Raw genomic sequence first — 17,604 nt, 5'->3', positions numbered from 1 at the left:
CCATCCATGGCAACAGTTTTCTGGCACAGTTGGCCGTCGGCCAATTCCCAAGTCACCAGTTACTTCGAACTTCCGAAACATGTTCTTTAAACCTGGAGCGGAAAGAGAGCCTCTCCATCTTCCTTTAGTGCGTCAGTACTCACGATGAGTAGCAGGATCTGTGATGATGTTTCGATAAAACAGCTGAAAGAGTAAAGAACTACTCATCTTGTCCAGAATCATGTTGACTGTCTGCAACTACATCGCGCATTGATGCTTGGGCATAAACCCTATGACGCCGTACCAGTACCGGCCCCTGGCGACAATTCGTGATACTAACACTACTAAAAACGCAAATCCTGCACCGCACAATCTGGACGCGATTCCTAAAATGTTTGGTATGCGTAAGGTAAGTAGTTTTTCGTCTGCGCTGGCTCAGGTAGCTAATGTTTAATTGCAACTACTCTGTAAATACCAAACTGAGATGATGTTCATCACTACGTTTCAGATGCTGTCCCTAAAGGTCGTATGCATTTTCTGTTGGATGAAGGTAGGCTTTTTTAGCTGGTAAGTCGAGGTGCGGTAGGAGGACGAAGCATTCGTCAAGCTAGGAACTGATGCATGGAGACCTTGAATGATTAAGATATTCGCAGAATTATCAAGCAGTTGACACTTGGCCACCGAAAAGAAATGAGCACCTTGATTCATGGTCACGATAACGTTATTCAACGGTGCTAGGACACTGGACAAAGAAGGCGATCGAAACATCACGGAACCACTTCTAGCCTAGAACTAGGACCACCACACACAGCAGGTAAACACCTTATATGGCCGTCGGTGTACTCGAATCCTTGCATCGTTATAAAAGAAAGAAATATTAGTGCTTAACGGCCCGTTGACATCGAGGTAATTAGAAAAGGAGCATAAGTTCGGATTAGGAAACCGTGTCTAATGACAGCGCTGTCAGTAGGAAGTTAAGGTCTAATATTCTTTCTTGCTTCGTATTACGGAAGGATTGAGGAGGAAATCTACCTGGCCCATTCGAAGGAACCATCCTGATTGTTTGAAGAGATTCGTGTAAACCACAGAAATCTTAATCCTGATGGTCGAACGGGGAATTTATTCGTCGTCTTCGGAATGCGGTGCGCTAACTACGGATCACCTCGCTTGTTCGTAGGATAAGAGACCAATGAGGACTCGTTGGACCATACTGCACTCCTGCAGTCGGCCGCTAATCACTTTCGGCGTTGCGGGGCCCAATTAGAAGGCGCAGCTTTAAACGCAACTGAGAACAGTGGACTTTTACTATAGTGCGATTGAAATTACTTGACGGTTGACGTATGTCACTTGCCGCTACAGTGTGACCACATCGGCTGCCAGCTAGCGCTCCGTTGTAGGAGTCTCACAAACACGGTAACTTCACAAATGCTATTTACGTGTAACGCGGAGCAATGTTGGAAGCGGCCGCCGCGAGGTATGGCAGATATGCGAGATGCTCTGTTGACTGCTGATTATTAAGTGACCAATGATTGAACTCCGACAAACGAGGCGTTTTCTAGCCACGAATTTAAATTCATGTTGTAACCTTACCACAATTGCATGATTTACAATGCATCCGAGTAAACTGCGGTCAGCAATCTGTGGGAGATAAAAAATCACGATCCTTTGTTCCATGCGATTAAAGCTAATCTCTGCTAGCAAACTTGAGACAGAAAAATTTCAGTATCGGCGCCAAAAGCAAACTGTAATTTCTCGCTAGCACTGGTTACCTGAAATTATCCTCAAACTGGCTACACGAGCTGCCCACTATAAACGGATAAGCTGCCATGGTTGGCACTCGATTGCAGGTAATAGGAGATGCGGGAGGGTTCCAAACGAAAACAGAATCATGGGAAGAAAAATATGAGCAAACAAAAAAGTCAGTACGTTGGTGAAAACCGCACAGCAGCTAGAAACAAAAAATTCACTAAACAAATTAATTCAATAAAAATAATAATCGAATTCTATGGACTGGATTTAGAATTTTTATAAAAAATTCTATGAGTTAGAGAAGATTTCTTTGTAAACTCACCACAAAATGAAATATAACCTAGGATAAATGAAATAAAAAGAAAACTCAGGCTGCTCAGGTTCTATTTTTCCAGCTGTCACAGTCTTGTGGTTCAAGTGGCTCTTAGCAGTATGGGACTTAACATCTGTGGTCATCAGTCCCCTAGAACTTAGAACTACTTAAACCTAACTAACCTAAGGACATCACACACATCCACGCCCGAGGCTCGATTCGAACCTGCGACCGTAGTAGTCGCGCGATTCCGGACTGCGCGCCTAGAACCGCTAGACCACCGCGGCCGGCCACAGTCTTGTGTAATCGCATATTTTAGGAAACAAAACACTAAGGAGACATTATCCAGAGTATATGATATTCATTGCTGATCCTTTTATTCATTGCTTTGCATCATTAGCAAAAGGTCACAATAGCAGAGCACATGAAGAACAAACAATTAAGGCTGCAGACACAAAGCCATCCGTGAATGAATATGTGTAAGGAAAAATGTTTAAAAGATTAAGAGAAAAAAATAGGTTAAGGCAACGACGAAGACTTGTTGAATCATGAACCCAGTTTTCTCGCCATCAGGACAACAACCGTTTTATCTTTGGAGAGGGGATAGGAGGGAGGACCTGCTGTCTTAGTTGAAGTGTTTCGTCGAGATTCCATCTCCTGCGTGGGTCAGCGAAAATGGGCTCTATAATGTAGATGTCGGTGCAGGTAATGTGCTTGTCTTCGGAAATGAATTGGATAGACGGTGTCTTCCTGCAAGGGGTAGTTGATGACGTGCCACTTAAATGATAAAAAGAAAGCTGCATCAGAATATAGCAGCATGGTAGGAGAGACGTGACGTGGGAGTACTCGGAGGTAAATAGCCACTATGTTCTTTACAAGTGTTCAAACATGTGCTCTTGCCTCTCACTCGAATCGGTGTGAATCCGAATCTTCAATATCGGACTAGAGGCACGAGGGTAAAGAAACCCGCGTGATGCAGTGCTTTTTCTGTCTTTAAGTATATTTGCCGTTGGCAGAAAGATACCACGTCGCGGTGCTGCCAGTGATGTGGTATGATTATAAGATCGGTTTCCAATTGTAGGCCACGACACGTGGTGGTAACATGCTTCACGGGATTCTGGAGTGGGGACGGTCGGAGAGAGGGGTAGATGTCGTTGTTGGTCATCTAATGGGCCTGGGGAGCTCAGTGCATATGTAACAGTATTGCAAACGGAAGTGGCCTATGTTTCACATTGGGGGAGGGATATGCGCCAATGACTTACGAGGGCGTCTCGAAATTGCTGCGAAATCGGTGGTCAGCTTTCCAAGGAACTAAGGTCCTAGCTTTCCCATAACCGGAGCATAATATTGGTGTAAAGTGCAACGGTCCCACTTCTCTTGTTATCCAGAACTTGCAGTCTGGCCACAACCGTCGCAGTGACGGGGAGAATGTGCGCGATGTGACGTATCCGGGCTGCCAGGTCTGTATTGACAAAGGTGACCCTCTGGAACATATCCATGGCTCATGATTTTGTGACGCTCATAGTGCTCCCTGCCCCTGCACTGTAACGGGTAATCCAATACACCGCTGCTTATACTTTGGGTACTGAACGTACGACGAGGACCAAGTCGTCGGCGTAGGAGCGACAGAAGAAGGCGTACTCCCGGGGTGAAATGCCCCAGAAGCGTCGTTGTGATCAGCAGATGAGTGGATCCATCACGATGTTGCAAGTCACGGTCGACGGTAAGCAATGCTGCCTTACTGAGCGATCTATTTGTGTGGGTTCTGTAACACTTCCCTTGACTAGCAGCCTGGACGTCGCCCCACGAAGGAGGTGTATGAGTTGAGAAATGCACGACTGACGGGGTCATGAGCCTGGCTGAAGCCGTTGCTGCTTAAAACGTCTAGCAGTCGGAAGTATGTTGCCACGGCGATCCCGCCTCGATATTAACTAACAGCAATCTGGATGTTATTAACACACCTAAGGAGGTTTGTTCATCAGACAGAACTTGTGAAAGCAAATGTTTGAGTAGCATAGACAGAAAGCATGTGAAAATCTTGAAATGGGAATTTTATAACGTGATCGGCCGGTACCTACCAAGCCATGTTCCTCCTTAGGGTTTAGGTCCTGGTGCAAGTCAACCTTGCACGAACGCCTGTGGCGAGAGTACAGCGCCGGACAGAAGTTCCCGGTACATTTCTCTATATCGTTGCGACATCAGATCTTGAAAGGTTCTGTAAAACTCGAGGGGTAAACCATACGGACCGGGAGACCGACTCAGTGATACTTTTGCCATAGCTGCAAGGATATCTTCGGTGGTCACTTTCGCTGTCGGAGAGTTTCTGCTGCAATGTCTAGTTTACGATAGATCTCCTGCATAACTCCGGCAATAGCGTCCGCCGGTACCTTTTGATAGTGACGTCTATAGTGCATTGTGAAGGCATTGGCGAGGGGAGCTTACGGTGCCAGCCGTCGTCCATTCGGTATGTGTAAATTTAACATTAAGGCTCATTGACGTCATCTAGTATTTCGAAGGGTGTGATGCATAGAAAGTTCTTCACCGCGTAGCCTGCCTTGGCAGCGTGCTCCTATAATGGCTTTCGCCAAACGGCACTTGGACAAGATTAAAATTTTTGTGTTGATGAGTTGAACTTCTGTTTAAGGTCTAGGGACGGGGGATAGTCCCCAAGATCGCGTAGAGCGCTATAGTAGAAACATGTAGTGTAGTGGTTCCATCTGGGTTTGCCTCTACATTGTTGTACCAAGATGCTCTGGATGGCCGGTTTGGCGCACAGTACCCAGTACTGCAGTGTGGTCTCGCAACTCATGTTGCGTTTAACACAAGCGTGCCACGTATCTGTGACCTGTCGTCGACATTTGGGGGTCTCACAATACGGTGGCGTTTAGTTTCTGGGGTCCCGCGCTGCGCCATAGCAAACATGTGACAGAAAAATTTCAGTTACAGCACTAAAAGCAAATCGTAAATTCACGTAGACACTGTTTACCTGGAATTATACTGTCTACACGAACTGCCCCTTTACCAACCGATGAGCTTTCCTGGTCGGCACGTGATTGCAGATACCGTACGAAGACAGAATGATGAATAACAAGAAGGAAAATAACAGCAAATATATGAGAGTCAATTTGATGATGGAAACTACGAGGCAAAGTATTAGCAATAAAAAATGGATTTAAATCAATTAACTGAATAAAACTGAAAATCGAAGCTTTTGCCCAGATTTATAATTTTAAAAATTTTCGGTGCATGAAGCGAGATTCTGATCCTCGAACCTCCCAGCACTTACAACTGCGCTTCGCCACCATACTGGTTGAAGTCGTTATGCAGGTATCAAAAAAGTGTTGCATCACCTTGGTTCCAAGAGTTCCTGAAACTGAACAGAAAATTGGAATAAACATCAATATAAACATCATTTCCGCTCATTTTATTGCTCATAAAAACCACACATTGCATGTTGTACCACCATACAGCGAGACCATCAGAGGTGGTGGTCCAGACTGCTGTACGCACTGGTACCTCTAATACGCAATAGCAAGTCCTCTTGCATTGACGCATGCCTGTATTCGACGTAGCATACTATACACAAGTTCATGAAGGCACTGTTGGTCCAGATTGTTCCACGTCTCAGTGGCCATTCAGCGTAGATCGCTCAGAGTGGTTGGCGGGTCACGTCCCAGCCCTTTTCAATCCAACTCAGGCATGTTCGATAGGGTTCATGTCTGGAGAACATGCTGGACACTCTAGTCGAGCGATATCGTTATCCTGAAGGAATTCCTTCACAAGATTTACATGATGGGGACGCGAATTGTCGTCCATGAAGACGAATGCCTCATCAATATGCTGCCGATATGGTTGCACTATCGATCAGAGGATGGCATTCACGTATCGTGCAGCCATTACGGCGCCTTCCATGACCACCAGTGGCATACGTCGGCCCCACATAATGCCACTCCAAACCGGCAGGGAAACTCCTACCTTGCTGCACTCGCTTAAAAGTGTGTATGGCGTTCAGCATGACCGGGTTGCCTCCAAACACGTTTCTGACGATTGTCTGGTTGAAGGCATATGCGACACTCATCGGTGAAAAGAACGTGATGCCAATCCTGAGCGGTCCTTTCGGCATGTTGTTGGGCCCATCTGTAAGGCGCTCCATGGTGTTGTGGTTGCAAATATGAACCTCGCCATGGACGTCGGGAATGAAGTTGCGCATTACGCAGCCTACTGCGCACAGTTTGAGTCGTAACACGACGTACTGGGGCTGCACGAAAAGCACTATTCAATATGGTGGCGTTGCTGTCAAGGTTTCTCCGAGCCCTAATCCGTAGGTAGCGGTGATGCATTGCAGTAATTGCCCTTGGGCGGGCTGAGCGTTGCATGTCATCGACAGTTCCTGTCTCTCTGTATCTCCTCCTTTCCGAACCATATTGCTTTGGTTCACTACGAGACTACTGGACACTTCTCTTGTTAAGAGCCCCTCGTGGCAGAAAGTAACAATATGGACGCGATCGAATCGCTTTATTGACCGTCTAGGTATGGTTGAACTACAGACAACACGAACCGTGTACCTCTTTCCAGGTGGAATGACTGGATCTAATCGGCTGTCTCACCCCCTCCGTCTAATTGGGGGCTGCTCATTCATGTTTGTTTACATCTTTGGGCGGATTTACTGACATCTCTGAAGAGTCTGTGATACAATATCCACAGTCAACGTCTGTCTTCAGGAGCTCTGGGAACCGGGATGATGCAAAACTTTTTTGATGTTTTTGTATATGACTGTGGTGGCCACTCAGCTACGATGAATTGCAGTCATCTAAAATTCGGTTTCACGTAATGTCGTGCGAAACATCGTAATTTTAGCCAACTTCTGTGATTCTAATACCTATACGGGGCGCTAAATCGCGTCTCATGGCGAAGGATCAAGTAGTGTTTGGTTAATGCAGTGAATGAAATGCTTCTAATTCGTCAGCATCGTTGCGTTTGGTGTGGTTATCATGAGTGACTAACTGGTCAGACCGAGGATTCGGGATCTGACCAAATGTGGCAGTTTGACAACGTCCTTACGTTTAGTGGTCTGACTGCTCCAAAGCGTGCAGTGTCACATATCATTTAATCGTAATTAACCTATAGGTACTGAACTCAAAATGCTCAGTGCGTCTTCGAAGTTTTCTCATGGAAAGTAGAGGCGATTGACCTGAGTTCACCGACCATAGTTCCTGTCTGGTTAGAGACTTAGAGAGCGATTGTTGTCAACAAGGTGAAACACCAGTCTCCGGTCTCTGTCTGTAGGATATTTTTAGGGCCACTGTTCGTAGTACACGTTACACTGCGACAAGTGGCACATTATCCATTCTGGACATATTGTAGAGTCCACTTTGATATATGAAAACTTCAGGCTACTTCTTACATGAATGTTTCTGGACATGTTCAAAGGCGTTTCGGCATCTACTCTTCGTACTGAGCCACTTCCATGCAAATGACTGGCACCTACCCACCATTTCAGTAACATGTCTTAAGTTAGAGGCTTAAGGGGCATGACCTGCTAGTACATTCCGTACTGTTTACAGCGTTGTAAAAAAAGCCCCTGTTGGCTATTTTAAGGTAGAGGGCATGTCACAAATAATTTGTCTGGTAAGGTCAAGTTAACACACAGAATCAAACACGGTTCGAAGAAAAATGTCGAAGTACTACCACCATCCCTTGAATACAGGCAGTTTATTATCGTGAACTGACAGCATAGTTTCCTGGTGCATTGTACCAGAACAAGTGAAACAAAGGATCCAAGCACACTACAGCAACGAGGACACTGATCCACTACCAATAAGTAACTACCAATTATGTTTACCAACTAGTGCCGTTTCCAAGCACTCTAGTCGATCACCACGAAGCAGCAGTCACTATCGAATAACTGGGCATCCAGCGTACCCATGTTTTAACACTAGCAACAGCTGCCATCAGTCTGTAATGGATGTGGCCAGTTTGGAGTCATGAAGAGATATCAAATCGTATGACATACCTCGTAAAGAGAACTCTTGCACTGTACATTAGTCTGAGCTAGGGCCTGACGTATGTGTGGAATAGAGTTCTGCATCCGCGGGGGGAATCTGCTTGAGCAGCGCTCGTCTACATCACTTTCTATTCACACGCACGCAGAAGCACGGGGCTAGCAATTTACTTATGATGTATCACGCGGCATCCATTCGCCGATGATGGGCACAGCCGCATGGCCTTGCCACGCAGGCGAGGGAACACAGACTCCACAGTCTACAGAACTTCGACACAACGTAGCGGCACTAAAGGGTCCGGCAAGTGTTCAGATTAGAATTTCCTTTTAGCTGTCGTTTTTCCATGATTTTATAAGGCAGGTGTGTGCTGTACACCTGAGATTCGTCTAGTGTTATAACACTATAGCGAAAATTATAGTGATAAGCGAATACTGAAACTTCCTGGCAGATGAAGACAGTGTGCCGGACCGAGATTCGAACTCGGGACCATTGCCTTTCGCGGGCAAGTGCTCTACCATCTGAGCTAGCCAAGCACAGCTCACTATCCATCCTCACAGCTCTAATTCCGCCAGTACCTCGTCTCCTCACAGAAGCTCTCCTGCGACCTTGCAGAACTAGCACTCCGGGAAGAAATTATATGTAAATTACATAACTAATAACATATAGTGCCACCGTATGTTTCTTTCACAGAATTAGAACTTTTTTCCTTGGTGCAGTGCAATTTCTGTTTGATAAATAACTCACCAATGGTGTTTCCAGAAGGGAGCTTTTGTGGTTCAATGTCTTACGTTTCATACTACTAAACTCGGGCTTAGGGTTCGGCCTGGTTGGTCCTACGGTTTTCTCTGTTGTTGTCGCTTCTTTTATCTATAACAATGGCAATAACGCCAAGTCAAATTGCACGGTATTTCGGAGTACGTGTTTAAATGTACATCCCTCTTTAACTCACTGCATAAGCCTGTTCAGAGGTGGGAGAAAGTCAAGAGAAGACCAACAGCCTAGTAAAGTACTACAGTCTGGCAAACATAATTGAAGATGAGCACTGGTTTACTTGATTTATAGCATCACAGATGGAACATAAAAACTCTTATAACAGTGAAACATAAAAATACGTATAACTGGACATTCCTCTACAGTTTGGGCTATAGTGTATTAGGTAACCATAACGGTAAACAGCCAATTTAGTCACCCAGCTGACGATAAGCTGTGACCGATTAACCGAGTGAGTTGGACGTCGAATATGTTATGCCCCTTTTTCTCATAACGAACATACTTTACTATAATTATAAAAGTTTCCCCATCATTTTTCTTCCTTTATGTGCTGTGGATTACAAGTCCACTTACACAGATGATAGAGCATACGAAAGTATAGTGACTCATCTACACTCCTGGAAATTGAAATAAGAACACCGTGAATTCATTGTCCCAGGAAGGGGAAACTTTATTGACACATTCCTGGGGTCAGATACATTACATGATCACACTGACAGAACCACAGGCACATAGACACAGGCAACAGAGCATCCACAATGTCGGCACTAATACAGTGTATATCCACCTTTCGCAGCAATGCAGGCTGCTATTCTCCCATGGAGACGATCGTAGAGATGCTGGATGTAGTCCTGTGGAACAGCTTGCCATGCCATTTCCACCTGGCGCCTCAGTTGGACCAGCGTTCGTGCTGGACGTGCAGACCGCGTGAGACGACGCTTCATCCAGTCCCAAACATGCTCAATGGGGGACAGATCCGGAGATCTTGCTGGCCAGGGTAGTTGACTTACACCTTCTAGAGCACGATGGGTGGCACGGGATACATGCGGACGTGCATTGTCCTGTTGGAACAGCAAGTTCCCTTGCCGGTCTAGGAACGGTAGAACGATGGGTTCGATGACGGTTTGGATGTACCGTGCACTATTCAGTGTCCCCTCGACGATCACCAGTGGTGTACGGCCAGTGTAGGAGATCGCTCCCCACACCATGATGCCGGGTGTTGGCCCTGTGTGCCTCGGTCGTATGCAGTCCTGATTGTGGCGCTCACCTGCACAGCGCCAAACACGCATACGACCATCATTGGCACCAAGGCAGAAGCGACTCTCATCGCTGAAGACGACACGTCTCCATTCGTCCCTCCATTCACGCCTGTCGCGACACCACTGGAGGCGGGCTGCACGATGTTGGGGCGTGAGCGGAAGACGGCCTAACGGTGTGCGGGACCGTAGCCCAGCTTCATGGAGACGGTTGCGAATGGTCCTCGCCGATACCCCAGGAGCAAGTGTCCCTAATTTGCTGGGAAGTGGCGGTGCGGTCCCCTACGGCACTGCGTAGGATCCTACGGTCTCGGCGTGCATCCGTGCGTCGCTGCGGTCCGGTCCCAGGTCGACGGGCACGTGCACCTTCCGCCGACCACTGGCGACAACATCGATGTACTTTGGAGACCTCACGCCCCACGTGTTGAGCAATTCGGCGGTACGTCCACCCGGCCTCCCGCATGCCCACTATACGCCCTCGCTCAAAGTCCGTCAACTGCACATACGGTTCACGTCCACGCTGTCGCGGCATGCTACCAGTGTTAAAGACTGCGATGGAGCTCCGTATGCCACGGCAAACTGGCTGACACTGACGGCGGCGGTGCACAAACGCTGCGCAGCTAGCGCCATTCGACGGCCAACACCGCGGTTCCTGGTGTGTCCGCTGTGCCGTGCGTGTGATCATTGCTTGTACAGCCCTCTCGCAGTGTCCGGAGCAAGTATGGTGGGTCTGACACACCGGTGTCAATGTGTTCTTTTTTCCAGTTCCAGGAGTGTATTTTATACAGTCATTTTTCCGTGAAAACTTCATTGGTAAAAATTTAAGAATATCGGAGGGTAGTCCCATATCAAACAATGGAATACCAGTGTCGTGCGTCATAGTCGGAGATGGGGCATTTGGTATATCTAAAAATGTAATGCGTCCCTGTGGAGGATGGAGTTTAACAAACCGTAAAAGAACCTTTTCAAACCGTCTCGTACTAGGTGGTTTATGGAAAGCACTTCTGGCACTCTGGTGAATAAGTGGAGAACGCAGAATTCATAGCCTAAAGAATGTCTGAGAAGAATCAGAAATTGTCGTAACAAATGTGTACTGTGTTTTACGAAATAGTGTGTCAGAAAAAGATTACCGTAAATTTGGAGACACATTTTACGTCTCTACAGCACTGGAAATTTCTGGAGGTCCTAAAAGCTGGGAACTTATCATGACATTTGTTTCAGGAAGCAAAGAACATCTGGCTGCTTCGACGAGAGCTGGGAGACTCAAGGCAGCCAAGTATGTTCTCTACGAGAGCGCAACCAGCAGTGCGGAGCTAGATGGCTGTCGCAGCAGCCTAGTGCGTGGAAAATAATGCACATCGTTTTTCTTATTGGCTGTCGCAGACGGGCTGTCTCGTGCTTTAGAGCCCTTAACTACACACTCGGTCCCCCACATCTGTCTCTGCATCTACCAAAACGTTTCCCCTTCCCCTGATAACACGGCGCAAGCGCCCTGTATAGATTGTAAACAATATCGGACGCGCGTGTCTTGGTGATACAATTACGGAGTTTGTGGTTCAAGAGCTACAAAATGAGTGAACCATGGGAGAACGTAGTGCTTCCTAATGTTTAATATCACCAGACTCTTAATTTAAAGTCATCTGAAACGTTCATTTTGACTGCCGCAAGACTTCCAAAGTCACCTCAAGTGTTCTAAGATTAACTCTGAGAGAGTTTTCTGTTAGAATATGGAATAGGTTTTCGATCGGGTAGCTGCTATTACGTAGAGATTGGACGTTAAAAAATTTCAGAAGAGGCATTGGGGTCGAATATATAAAAGAGTTTGTAATATTTCAGCATACTTGCAGCGTGTGTATCGTGAAGAGACTGTTTAAATAAGGCTTCCGCCTTTCTATACCAACTGCAGTTCTTGCTGCAATGTATTACCCATTATTTAAAAACAAGTGGTTCACCTCTATTGCTGTCCATGACCAAGGGAGGCTTACAACAAACTTGAGATATATAGCAGCCTACGGAATGTCAACGAAATTGGGTCACAGGCTTCGAATGTCATTGTGACATAAAGAGACGATTTTATTTTGAATGTCATTTCAGAAGTAAAGTTAAAATGGAAAAATAACTAATTATTTGCCAAAAACTAAGTGGAAGAGACGATTTTTCAACATTTGATGAAGACGTTATGAGCTGAAAGCCAAACACCGAAGCCATGCTTTAAGTCTACTTTCAGGTGTGCACGGCATGAGTAGAATGTATTGTATTTAGTGTCAAAACGGTAAATCTCAGTAAATAAAAGTAAAGTTTCTGATGAGACATTTCAAAAAGATGTTGCTCTGGAAACTAATTTAAAAGAAACGATAAGTAGATTCGTTTAATGAACGCAAGAAATTGGAGCTATATATGAAACTGGATATCAAATTTACCTAACATTCTGAACGCCTCTTATTCACTGATGTCGAGTTAAGTGTTGTTTTTTGCATAAGTTAATAGTGTTTTGAATAATATTTGTAATTAAAGAATAACGAATAGTAATTTAGATCTGTTTTCGTTATTCGTCTTTCACATAAATTTCGCCAACTCTAGTGCTAAGCGAAGCTAATTGGGTGTGATTCTTCAATTTCTCCAGGCGTATTTTATGACGAAATAAGTCTCGGGTAAACAGCTTGGTATGAGTGTGCATAGGACACAATATTTCGGCCGTCGACCATGTTGCCATCATCAGGTGCGCTGATGACGGCACCTGATGATGGCAACGTGGTCGATTGCCGAAATATTGTGTCCTACGCACACTCATGCCAGGCTGTTCACCCGAGGTTTATTTCGTCGAAGCTAATTGTGTATGCCCACACTGTAAATTCGCAAAATATGTGCAAGTGATTCCAGGTGCCTGAAATCCACCTACATCTACATCTATATCTACATCCATACTCCGCAAGCCACCTGACGGTGTGTGGCGGAGGGTACCTTGAGTACCCCTATCGGTTCTCCCTTCTACTCCAGTCTCGTATTGTTCGTGGAAAGAAGGATTGTCGGTATCCCCCTGTGTGGGCTCTAATCTCTCTGATTTTATCCTCATGGTCTCTTCGCGAGATATACGTAGGAGGGAGCAATATACTGCTTGACTCTTCGGTGAAGGTATGTTCTCCAAACTTTAACAAAAGCCCGTACCGAGGTACTAAGCGTCTCTTCCGCAGAGTCTTCCACTGGAGTTTATCTATCATCTCCGTAACGCTTTCGCGATTACTAAATGATCCTGTAACGAAGCGCGCTGCTCTCCGTTGGATCTTCTCTATCTCTTCTATCAACCCTATCTGGTACGGATCCCACACTGCTGAGCAGTATTCAAGCAGTGGGCGAACAAGCGTACTGTAACCTACTTCCTTTGTTTTCGGATTGCATTTCCTTAGGATTTTTCCAATGAATCTCAGTCTGGCATCTGCTTTACCGACGGTGAACTTTATATGATCACTCCATTTTAAATCACTCCCGATGCGTACTCCCAGATAATTTATGGAATTAACTGCTTCCAGTTGCTGACCTGCTATATTGTAGCTAAATGATAAGGGATCTCTCTTTCTATGTATTCTCAGCACATTACACTTATCTACATTGAGATTCAATTGCCATTCCCTGCACCATGCGTCAATTCGCTGCAGATCCTCCTGCATTTCAGTACAATTTTTCATTGTTACAACCTCTCGATACACCCTAGCATCATCTGCAAAAAGCCTCAGTAAACTTCCGATGTCATCCACCAGGTCATTTATGTATATTGTGAATAGCAACGGTCCTATGACACTCCCCTGCGGCACACCTGAAATCACTCTTACTTCGGAAGACTTCTCTCCATTGAGAATGACATGCTGCGTTCTGTTATCTAGGAACTCCTCAATCCAATCACACAATTGTTCTGATAGTCCATATGCTCTTACTTTGTTCATTAAACGACTGTGGGGACCTGTATCGAACGCCTTGCCGAAGTCAAGAAACACGGCATGTACCAGTGAATCCGTGTCTATGGCCCTCTGAGTCTCGTGGACGAATAGCGCGAGCTGGGTTTCACATGACCGTCTTTTTCGAAACCCATGCTGATTCCTACAGAGTAGATTTCTAGTCTCCAGAAAAGTCATTTTACTCGAACATAATATGTGTTCCAGAATTCTACAACTGATCGACGTTAGAGATATAGGTCTATAGTTCTGCACATCTGTTCGACGTTCCTTCGTGTAAACGGGGATGACCTGTGCCCTTTTCCACTCCTTTGGAAAGCTACGCTGTTCTAGAGACCTACGGTACACCGCTGCAAGAAGGGGGGCAAATTCCTTCGCGTACTCTGTGTAAAATCGAACTGGTATCCCATCAGGTCCAGAGGCCTTTCCTCTTTTGAGCGATTTTAATTGTTTCTCTATCCCTCTGTCGTCTATTTCGATATCTACCATTTTGTCATCTGTGCGACAATCTAAAAAAGGAACTATAGTGCAGTCTTCCTCTGTGAAACAACTTTGAAAAAAGACATTTAGTATTTCGGCCTTTTGTCTGTCATCCTCTGTTTCAGTACCATTTTGGTCAGAGAGTGTCTGGACATGTTGCTTTGATCCACCTACCGCTTTGACATAAGACCAAAATTTCTTAGGATTTTCTGCCAAGTCAGTACATAGAACTTTACTTTCGAATTCGTTGCAGACAAACCCTCACGCAGCTGTGCCAGCCGTTTGATCGGTGCACATGCGCTCACATGACTGTCGTTAACGTCGGAAGTCTTCGGGAACTTCCGCCAACGTTGGCGAAGCGTATTCGTACTCTCACTCGCACACCACTGGCGCGTGCGAGCCACGCTGACAGGCAACGCGATTGCAGGACTCTAGTGTGTAGTTTTCAAGTTGTGCGTATACATACGACTGTAGCAGCCTATCATTATTACCAAGCAGAAAAATTAAGACGCAAATCGCAGTATTATTGTTTTAAATATCTTCTTCCTTAAACTTTATAGAGAAATAATCTTTTTTTAAAAAAAGATACTTTATTAGGAGAAAAAAGTACATAAATTTTAACATTAGCAAAACTCCAAAGTGCGATATTGTTTGCAACAAGAATTCAAACATAAAGGTTTATTACATTTTATACAAACGTATCTAGTGTCACTTTGTTTATCTTGTTTTGCATATACAACACATCTTCTTTGACCACTCTTATTCTTTTATGTTCATGTTATTAGCGAGATAAAGTGGTGTTCGGTTCTCGTACAATGCATGTGTGTTCAGCAGAGATATGTACACCAAATGAAAAAAATATCTTTTTTACACCAATCTAAAGTTTTTCGTATACCTTCTACATCGTGCCGCTCATGTCAACGGCCACCATATTTCCTCGTATAGTTTACGATACAAGCTGGCTTTCCTTCTGTGTCATTTGTGCTTGTGTCAGTTTTGTCAGTGTCTGTAACATCGCCTTTATGTTGAGTTGGAAGCATCATCACTTCCTTCTTGTCCCGCCACTTGAAGGCAAGAACACTGGATCTTACGTGCTTTAAATTTTTTTTCGGATGGTGAACGTTGTACCTATCTGTACGACTGGTGCGCTTCAACTGTTAGCGTATATATACGTCTGCAGCAGGGAAAGAGATAAGAAGGTAGCCGTATGCGGTTCTAGGCGCTACAGTCTGGAACCGCGCGACCGCTACGGTCGTAAGTTCCAATCCTGCCTCGGGCCTGGATGTGTGTGATGTCCTTAGGTTAGTTAGGTTTAAGTAGTTCTGAGTTCTAGGGGACTGATGACAAGTTAAGTCCCATAGTGCTCAGAGCCAGATGTGTGTAACCGTATTGTTGCAAATGTGTGCGAAACCGAATCAGGAGAGAAAATACAAGCAACTACCGCTGTCCACCTGCTTTGCGTTTGTGCTCTTCTGGTGGCGTTTTTGTTGGAATGTGGCCATTCGAAACTTCACAAGGCCATAACCAGTAAATCCTTTGCTCCGTGGCAACAGTCCTTTCATCTCGACGTACAATCTGTAATTTATAATAAGTCCAATTTATGTTCAGACATTTCAACCAGCTCACTGTAATCATTGATTTACTGTATAACAGCCACACAGCCTGCTTCGCTCTACCTACGTCCAGACTGGCTGCCTTCCAATCTAGTACTGCAGTGTCATTACTTCTGCGATGTCGCCTTGTGCGTATTGAAAAGATTTCGAAAGCTGCGAGCTCGCAGCAATCACGCTCCATTGATTTTCGCTCATATGCATCCGGCCTCAGGCCAGCTGATGACAGTGATGCCATGAAAAACGGCAGAAAGAACGCTAGGGAAGTAGGAAAACGCTTCTGACGAATTAGTCCATCTTCCGACATAAAACTCAAATACTGAAGGACGGTTGCTAGCATCAGCATTAGCTGGTTAACGCCTATGAAACTGCCTCTAAAACATCGGCTCCTGTTCGTGTCATACGCTGCCACTCGAATTAGTGCAGCCACACTTGCAGCTGGCGAATCAGTAGCCGGGATATTCATAGCCGTGCCTTCTTCACTTTCCTTCTCCACCTATCCTCTTCAACGCACCTGTCTGCTGAATCCACCGGTAAAGAACGACTCCCCCCGCCCCCCCCCCCCCCCCAAAAATACACTACGCCGCTGGGGATCTAGCACATACTAGTTCCATCAGGAATTAGTGGGAAAGTTTTTCAACCTCTTGAGGCGCGCGCAGTTTCTTGCCAACTCTTACCGCCAAGTCTTCGTCCACCCTCGAGCCGCCCGGTAGCCGTAAAGTTGTAGAAATTTTTAATTATCAACGGCGTCATATTAAAGTTTGCCGCGTCGCATCCGGAGCGAGAAGGCTGCGGCTGGAAAAGGTCGCACGCGCGCGCGGGCGTCCGTTTGATATTCCGGCAGAAAGCACGCGCAGCCACTGGCGCCAGCGCCGGCCGGCCCGGTCCGCCACTTTTAATTGGAGGCGGTTTTAATTACTGGCGACAGACGGGCTCGGCCCATCTCGCTGCCCGCGGCCACGAGCATGCAATAAAGCGAACCGAGGCAGACGGAAAGCGAACGTCAGGCAAGTTAAGCCCCGTGGCACGTGTAAAGTACGGGAGGTGGCGAGTGAGACCCGGGGGCACCGCTGGCTGCAAGAGCCCGGCGAGTCCTTGAAAGAACCGCCGGCCGCCTCGCAGATCAAAAACGGATTTTTCTCTCGGGTTTCCCGTCCTGCTGGAAGTGCGGTTCCGTGGCGGTTGTAATCAAACTCGTAATGGGAAATTAACAGCGCCGCAACGCGCGCCATAACCGGCGTCTCTCTTTGCCGTTCGTAAATAACGCGGCGCCGCCTTTTCCGGAATTAAAACCTCAAAGCCGTGTTGCTCCTTTCTTTCAGACAGGCGTCGCCGCGAAAGACCTTCGGGCAGCAAAAGGGCGTGGTCAAAGTGTATTCCACGATCGATGTTTTCAAAGACAATATTTTTTTTTTTTCAATTTTTCGCTACCTTTGGAGAGGTTGGCGAACTACGTACAAACTTCCCGCAAACTGCTGCCAGTATTATATACGAGAC

Source organism: Schistocerca piceifrons, chromosome 5, assembly GCF_021461385.2.
Source record: "Schistocerca piceifrons isolate TAMUIC-IGC-003096 chromosome 5, iqSchPice1.1, whole genome shotgun sequence".
Taxonomy (NCBI): Eukaryota; Metazoa; Arthropoda; class Insecta; order Orthoptera; family Acrididae; genus Schistocerca; species Schistocerca piceifrons.
Note: the sequence above shows the minus strand (reverse complement) of the source record.